This window comes from Pongo abelii, chromosome 12, assembly GCF_028885655.2.
Source record: "Pongo abelii isolate AG06213 chromosome 12, NHGRI_mPonAbe1-v2.0_pri, whole genome shotgun sequence".
Taxonomy (NCBI): domain Eukaryota; kingdom Metazoa; phylum Chordata; class Mammalia; order Primates; family Hominidae; genus Pongo; species Pongo abelii.
Window position 1 is genome coordinate 30,662,509 of NC_071997.2, and position 8,795 is coordinate 30,671,303.

General features: G+C 44.7%; 1 long non-coding RNA gene across 1 annotated transcript; it reads right to left on the reverse strand.

Moving 5' to 3' along the window:
• Positions 1-1,581: 1,581 nt before the first annotated feature.
• LOC129057519 (uncharacterized) lies at positions 1,582-8,030 on the reverse strand. Its single transcript, XR_008522098.1, has 3 exons — positions 7,422-8,030; positions 7,096-7,271; positions 1,582-1,703 (listed from the first exon to the last, which is right to left on the reverse strand). It is a non-coding gene; the product is annotated as an uncharacterized LOC129057519 (long non-coding RNA).
• Between the last annotated feature and the right edge of the window lie 765 nt (positions 8,031-8,795).

The window sequence follows — 8,795 nt, forward strand, 5'->3', positions numbered from 1 at the left end:
AAACCCCAACACTACTGAAAATACAAAAATTATCCAGGCGTGTTGGTGCATGCCTGTAATCCCAGCTACTCTGGACGCCGAGGCGAAAGAATCGCTTGATCCCGGGAGGCAGAAGTTGTGCTGAACCAAGATCGCGCCCTTGCACTCTAGCCTGGGCGACAGAGCGAGACTCCGTCTCAAAAAAAAAAAAAAAAAAAAAAAAAAGAGATAGTTACAATGAAATAATAAATTATATTTTTATTTTTCACAATTCTCGCCTTTATATATAGCCAATTGTTCTTTTTACAAAATAAAGCTATTTAGAAGAAAAGAAATGTCTACCAGAATTAGCATTGCTCTTCCTCATATGTTGTTAACGATTTCTTAACGTCAAATTATGAAAACCATCATTGTAAGTTTGTTTGGAAATTTAAATTCTCATGTATTGGAAGAATATATCCTTTTTACATTGTATTTTATCTTTAATCTAGGTTGTGAATTTCAAAAGAGATAGTCCTGTTTTGTTTTATCAAAAAAATCACATTTTTATAATAGTGATGCCAATTTATAGCAAGAAGAGCTCTTCTTATTGTACGTGGGGATCCTGGCTACATCAGACTTTCTCTCATTTCTCCCCATTTTTACTATTTAGGCCTCTGGCATAAAGAATAAAAGTCAGCTTGTAATCCTAGCAGTTTGGGAGGTCAAGGTGGACAGACTGCTTGAGTCCAGGAGTTTGAGAACAGCCGGGGCAACATGGTGAAAACCTATCTCAGCTGGGCATGGGGGCTCATGCCTGTAATCCCAGCACTTTGGGAGGCCGAGGCAGGCGGATCATGAGGTCAAGAGATCGAGACCATCCTGGCCAACATGGTGAAACCCCGTCTCTACTAAAACTACAAAAATTAGCCGGGCGTGGTGGCACGCACCTGTAGTCCCAGCTACTCGGGAGGCTGGGGCAGGAGAATAGCTTGAACCTGGGAGACGGAGGTTGCAGTGAGCCGAGACTGTACCACTGCACTCCAGCCTGGCAACAGCAGGAGACTCTGTCTCAAAAAACAAACAAAAAACTATTTCTATTAAAAAAGTGCAGAAATTAGCTGAGTGTGGTGGCACACACCTGTACTCCCAGCTACTGGGGATGCTGAGGTGGGAGGATCACTTAAGCTAGGGGAAGTCAAGGCTGCAGTGAGGTGTGATTAGGCTGCTGCACTCCAGCCTGGGTGACAAAGTGAGACCCTGTCTCCGAAGAAAAAAAAAATACTAATAAAAGTCAATTAGCATTATTATTTAAAAAAAAAATCTTACAGGGCATCTTATTCAATTGAATTGAGCAAGGTCTAATTTATTCATGTGAACTGAGTTTTGTTGTTAACTGGATCCTATCCTCCAGCTTTTATTCATTTTTCATGAGAACGAATTTGTCATCAATATCTACTGCACTTGGCCGGGCATGGTGGCTTATGCCTGTAATCCCAGCACTTTGGGAGGTCAAGGCAGGTGGATCATCTTAGGTCAGGAGTTTGAGACCAGCCTGACCAACATGGCGAAACCTCGTCTCTACTAAGAATACAAAAATCAGCCGGGCATGGTGGCACACGCCTGTAATTCCAGCTACTCGGGAGGCTGAGGTGGGAGGATCTCTTGAACCTGGGAGACAGAGGTTGCAGTGAGCCGAGATCATGCCACTGCCCTCCAGCCTGGGCCACAGGGCAAGACTCCGTCTAAAAAAAAAAAAAAATGTACTGCACTCATTTCCTACTGCTTCTGTAACAAATGACCACAAAATCAATGGCTAAAAATGACACAGATTTATCGTCCTGCAGTTTTGGAAATCAGAATTCTGAAACTGTTCTCAATGAGCTAAAGCTGAGGTCTCAGCACAGCCTCCCAATTAGCTGGGACCACAGGCACACGCCACCATGCCTGGCTAACTTTTTAATTGTTTTGTAGAGATGAGGTCTCACTATGCTGCCCAGGTTGGTCTTGAACCTCTGGGCTCGAGTGATCTTCTTGCCTTAGCCTCCCAAAGTTCTGGGATTACAGGCGTGAGCCACCACACCTGGCCTCCTTGTACATTTTAAAATTCACTTGCTCCCCTGTTTCCTTGCTTAATTTTTACTATCTGGTTTATTTTTTAAAATCAGTCTCTTTTTTTTTTTTGAAATGGAGTCTTGCTCTGTTGCCCAGGCTGGAGTGCAGTGGTGCGATCTCGGCTCACTGCAACCTCCACCTCCTGGGTTCAAGCGATTCTTTTGCCTCAGCCTCCCGAGTAGCTGGGATTACAGGCATGCACCACTATGCCCAGCTAATTTTTTGTATTTTTAGTAGAGATGGGTTTCACCGTGCTGGCCAGGCTGGTCTCGAACTCCTGACCTCAAGTGATCCGCTCGCTTTGGCCTCCCAAAGTGCTGGGATTACAGGCGTGAGCCACTACGCCTGGACTCAATGAGCTAATTCTATTTTCCTCACTCTCACTCCTTTCTCCCATATGTTACTTGTCTTATTTCAACTTTGTCATAACATTTGTACATTAGTCTTCCACATTTGTCTCATTTTTGTTTTAATCTTAGAGGTATACTTCTATGTTCTTAAATGCTCACCATCAATCTGATTGCTAAAGTTTTCCCAGTCATCATTTGGTTAGATAACAGTGATTCTTGGCCGGGTGTGATGGCTCATGCCTGTAATCTGAGCTCTTTGGGAGGCCGAGGCAGGTGGATCACCTGAGGTCAGGAGTTTGAGACCTGGCCTGGCCAACATGGTGAAACTCTGTCTCTACTAAAAATACAAAAAATCAGCTGGGCGTGGTAACAGGCACCTGTAATCCCAGCTTCTCAGGAGGCTGAGGCAAGAGAATCGCTTGAACCCCAGGAGGTGGAGGTTGCAGTGAGCCGAGATTGCACGATTGTACTCCAGCCTGGGTGACAAGAGCGAGACTCTGTCTCAAAACAGAAAACAACAAATAAACAAACATGCAGAAAACAGTGATTCTCTAGTAGATTCTTCAAGAAAAGTAGATAGGTACAGATTTCTCTCAGTTATTATCTGGTGAAAACTGTTTCTTTAGCCTTGATATTTAAAGGACAATTTGGGTATAAAATCCTTGGATCATACTTTCTTTCTTTTTTTTTTTTTTTTTTTAAATAATGCCTGTTGTTGCTTTGTTTGTATTTTGGCTTTGAAAAGTTTGATTCCAGACTAATTCTCTTGCTTTTCTAAGTTATCTAATATTTTTGCCTGGGGGCTTTGGGATTTAATCTCTGTCTTTGAAATCTAATCATTTTCTTGGGCTATGTCTCAGAGTTGATATTTCTGGGTTAGTTTTCCCCTTCCCCTGGCAAGCCCGTTCACTAGGCATTTTTTTCATTTCTTCCTGCCATTCCTGTGAGTCATGAAATTAGTACTCAGATCCTATAACTACCCAGATAGTTAGCTTTTGGAATCAGAAAAGAGCAATTCTTTGAATTAAGATATCAATGTGCATGCTAAACACTAGACTATATTAGTTCTAACCAGCAACCTAAATATTGTATAGAGAAGCTGACTATAATACATGTTATGAAAATAAAAGCTTGGAGTGGTGGTGCACATCTGTAATCCCAGCTATGTGGGAGGCTGAGGCAGGAAGATTGCTTGAGCCCAGGAGTTTGAGACCAGCCTGGGCAAAATAACAAGACCCCTGATATGGTTTGGCTGTGTGTCCCCACCCAAATCTCATGTTGAATTCTGATCTTTAGTGCTGGAGGAGGGGCCTAGCGGGAGGTGATCGGATCATGGAAGTGGATATCCCCCTTGCGATAAGGCAGAGGGTCCGTTGAGCTGATGAACACACAAGCCATCTGCAGACGGCAAATCTAAAAGAGCTTGGTAACACATGCCCACTTGGGTGTTGGGAGTCGAAGACACCCATCCTTAGATGCTGCTGTGGGGCCAGAGCCCAAAAGGGCTTGGGTGAGCCTCTGTGCCTGCCCATCTGCATGCTGCCTTTAGGGGTTTGAGCTGCTGGGCAACCAAACAGGCGACACCCCTGTCACATGTCCTATGAGGGGAATCAGGGAATTCTCCTGTTTCATTGGAGCATAACACAAATTCTATTTGTATTACTAACCTGAGGAACATGAATATGCTGTTACACTAAAACACACAACAACAAAATCTTCCACAAGTTTGCATTCATATGAACTTACTGAAGTAGATAATATCTTCATTAAATAAGGAATAGTATTGTTATACCCAAGCAAGTTAGAGAAAACGCCACACTTTGAGACGAATTAAGAGTCCTTTATTTAAGCCGGTGGCCAAAGAGATGGCTAACGCTCAAAATTCTCTTGGCCCCGAGGAAGGGGCTTGATTAACTTTTATACCTTGGTTTAGGAAGGGGAGGGGAGCTCAAATGCAATAATTCTACAGAAGTAAAAACATGAAAGAATAAAAAAACAAATAGTTACAGAGAGATAAACAATTTAAAAGACAAATGGTTACAAAAAAAGCAACGGAACCAGGTGCGGGGCTCTAAATCCTTTATTAGAGTTAGATATGGATGCTATGCTGGACACAAACTCAAGGCTTTATGTTGTTATCTTTTTGAGCAAAATCCTGGGAACTTCATACATTGTTTGTTCCAGTACCTTATCAGTTAATTGGGCTCCTTTGAAATGCTAAGGATCTGCTTACACAGGTTAACGCCTTGAGGAAGGGGATTGGGTAAGGAGCCCTTAACATCTTGTAAATCAAGGGGCCAGATGGAGTTTGTCCGGCTCTCCCAGCTAAGGGAGAGTCTTATTCATATGGGAAACAAGGCTAGGTAATTAAGGAGACAAAAAGGGAAAATTTGAAAATAGGGTTAGTAAAAAAACAAGGTTAGGCATTATAGTATCACATTTATTTTTACCTGGATTTGAACTCCCTAAAAATTCTAGCAGTGTGCATAATATGCATTGCTGGCCTTAGAAACTGCATGACATAATACATGTTTGTTGTTTCAAGCTGTTACATTTTGGGGGTAATTTGTTACACAGCAATAGATAATGAAAACAGTGAGATATAATCTGGATTACTTAAGCATTGTATTTGGAAATTGTTGGTTGCCATGGCAGGTCATCCCGGGACTTAATGAGTAGTTCTAATTAAATCAATATATAATACATTGTTGGAGATAGAGTATCTTATGGCTTATAGTACAATATCTTGAAATACAGCTTCATCAGTGATATTAAGCATTTCCCCATCCCTGTCTCCTAGCAGGAGAGAGGCACTACGTCTGGATTATGAGAGCAACTTGTCTGCATTGTCTGTTGGAAAAGAAAGATGAACTTACTTGCCTGTTTCTGAATTTGGGTGAATAATACCTTCTGTTTGCATGCTCATCGAACAACTCTGAATAATCACTTGGCTTTCCTGGTGGCTAGGGAGGAGTGTGGGGTGCCTTGGTTATGAAGTGCGAGCATTTAGGTCTGTGGATACTGTCCTAGCCAAAGGCCATCAGGACAGATCTGATGGACAGGACAGAAGTCCAATGAAATCAGGATTATTGGCTTTTGGAAATGAGGGAGACTGCATGTCAGTGGAACTACTGGGCATTTCACCAAAGAAAGAAGAGATAAGGTTATGTGATTTGGGGGAAGGGAGGCCCTTAGGTAAAACTTAAATGAAGCAATGTTTTGATGGAGTCCAGGCAAACAGGCTGTGGGTTAGGGCTCAGCATTGGGCCTAAACTGCAAAGTTCTCTGTTTCTTAGAAATTAGGAAGTTAAGATAGCTTTGCTGTGTTGTGTCTAGAACCCTTGTCTGCAGCCTGCATCTGAGTGGGAGATTGAGGCTGCTTCTCTATGTTAAAAGACTTGGATCCTCCAGGCAAAAGTGGAACATTCCATTTTTACTGATTTGATTTCAAGCAGCTAAGTTTCTGACTGTGTAAGACTTCAGAACAAGGTTTCTCACTGAGGCAGAAAGCAGAAATCACTTAAAACCGGGTTTGTGACATTTTACAGATGTAGCTTGACCCTGGGAGAAACATTGTTTCCAGTTAACTTTGCAGCAGCAAGTTTGTCTATGTTAGGCTAGCCTGATTTCATAGCAGGGAAGATTTTTCCTTTCTCAATCTGACTTGATTTTTACTTTCTCAATAAAACGTCTGGAAGGAGAATTGTTTGGGTCTTTATAAAAATATCACCAGCTATTTTTGCAGAATATAGTACACCATTGATGAATACAATAAAAAATTTTTCTGTTAAAAACCAAACAAAAAACCCAAAACATTCATACTATTTTTTTTTTTTTGTACCCAAACACTTTTAGGTCAACTACTTGATTCTTTCAAAAGTATCTGGGCTCACGCCTGTAATCCCAGCACGAGGCTGACGGATCACTGGAGGTCAGGAGCTTCAGACCAGCCTGGTCAACATAGCGAAACCCCGTCTCTACTAAAAATACAAAAATTAGCCGGGCGTGGTGGTGGGTGCCTGTAATCCCAGCTACTCCAGAGGCTGAGGCACGAGAATCGCTTGAACCTGGGAGGCGGAAGTTGCAGTGAGCCGAGATCGCACCACTGCACTCCAGCCTGGGCGAGAAAGCCAGACTTTGTCTCAAACAAACAAACAAAAAAAGGATCTATTAAAAATGAATGGCTTTCATACTAAGACAGATCCAGAGCCTGGTTTCAGAAGTAATTAAAATATAATAAGATGACACAGGAAATGTGAAATGTGGTTATGATAGAACAAATGCCTTCATTCCATGAGAAATTAAGAGATCAGTGCCCTGAAAATGTCTGTTAGGAGACCTGTCAGTCAGCGTCCAATCAGGAAAACAAACACACTATTTCAAACAGAGAGAGGTTTAATCCAGGGGATTCGCTATAGAGAGGTTGGTAGGGACGACAAAGCAAAAGACCCAAGAAAGGAAGGGGTGGAGCCGGGGCGGGGCCAAAGCTCCCCAGCCTGGCTACAGGCCATCATGAGTCCACACTGAAGTTATGGTTCTTTTAAGTATCATTGAATTAAAATCAAAATTTCAATCACAGCCGAATACCAAAAAATACATAAATACGCCAGGGTAAGACTATTGGGTGGTAGTTCAGAGCATGAACCTGGGCTCACAATGGACCAATTATTACCTGTGTGATTCTGGGCAGCTTCTGAGTTGGCAATTAGCGAGAATAGGAAGACTTGCCTCACAGGGTCGCCGTGAGGACCAGGGAAGACACGGCTTGTGAAGGATGCAGATGGAGCCTGGTCTCGGTCCGCTGGAGCTGCTCCTCCCTGAGCCTGGGGCCACTGCCAGGGACAGCCACTGTCGGGAGCAGGGAGAGGGTGGGGTGCTGAGAACGGAAGGAAGAGAGGGAAAACTCAAGGAGGGGAAAATAGGTCTGACTGTGTTCTGGAAACCCCCAAAGCATTGAGAGGAGAGAAAGGAGGTTGGAGTCAGTCATGGGTTTAATACCTGCTCAGCCTCCTCCCTGGCCCTGGAAGCCCAGGAGCGCAGGTCTGTGAGCTTGCTGAGCGTCAGGTTTCCCATGTGAAAAACTGAAGCATTTCTTTCTTGCAGGGTGGATGTGAACACTAGATGAGGTTAATGTCTGCACCTAGCTCCTGGCAGGATGCTGGGCTCCGGGAAAGGCGAGGTTTCCAAGATGGAGCCACCAGGGGGCGCAGTGGTTCTTTGCCTTGGCTGCAGTGAAAAATTGCCAGGCTTGCAAACCCGGGAGTTGATCAGAAACTCCGGGAGGCTCAGCGGCTAATCTGGAAGTGGTTAGGAGGGTGGGACACCTCAGTGAGGCGGGGTAAGAAGGCGAGGGACGGAGTCGCGGGGGAGCAGGAAAAAAGCAAGCGTGTCCGTGAGGCTACCCACTGAGACCTGCGCAGAGGCTCCGGCCCAAAGCCCTCAGAAAACAAACTCATCCCTTCTTTCTAGTCATTTGCTGAGCACCTACCAGGAGCCATAAATGGGCGTGTGCAAAATCAGCCCATCTACTGGCTCCCAGTCTTGCTAAGGCGACTGACACGTGGACAAACGTCATCTATACGATATGCAAATGAGAAGTCCTATAATGCCACCGTCTGTAACCTTTATGGCATGCCAGGCATTGCATAATAATTATCCCATTTTACACGGGACGAAACTGAGATTCGAAGGATTCACTCGTTCCCGAAATTCACCAAGCTAAGAAACAGTGGATTCAAGCTACGTTAGTCTATTATAAAGCTATGTTCATGCTTTGCAGATCATTCCTCCTCCGGTAAAGCAACACGAAACAACCCCGCTCCTTGAAAGTTCACATCAGTAGCCCTCAGCAGTAGCCGACAAGCAGGATGGCAGCACCCTCCCTTACCCCCATGGCTGCCAGTCAGCCTCTTCCCTCCTCTCTGCTCGCCTCGCCCCTCCTGCTCACCTTCACTGTGACTGCGGCATCTGGCTCACCCCAGCCACCATGTTCCCGGTCACCTCCACCGTCCATTGCCACAGCTTCAGCCTGGCCTTGTCATCGCTGTCATCTCTCTGGAACTGGGCGTTCACATGTCTCACTGTGGACAATGGTGGGCCTTCCAGATCGTGGTCTCAGGTCCCCCGCTGCAGCTGTCACAGCCGCCTGCTGCCTGCACTACCTTCCTTCCCACCCTATCCGCTCTTAGAAAACACCCTAAACGGCTGGGCGCAGTGGCTCACGCCTGTAATCCCCGCACTTTGGGAGGCTGAGGCGGGTGGATCACCTGATGTCAGGAGTTCGAGACCAGCCTGGCCAACATGGTGAAACCCCATCTCTACTAAAAATACAAAATTAGCCGGGTGTGGTTGCGCGCACCTGTTATCCCAGCT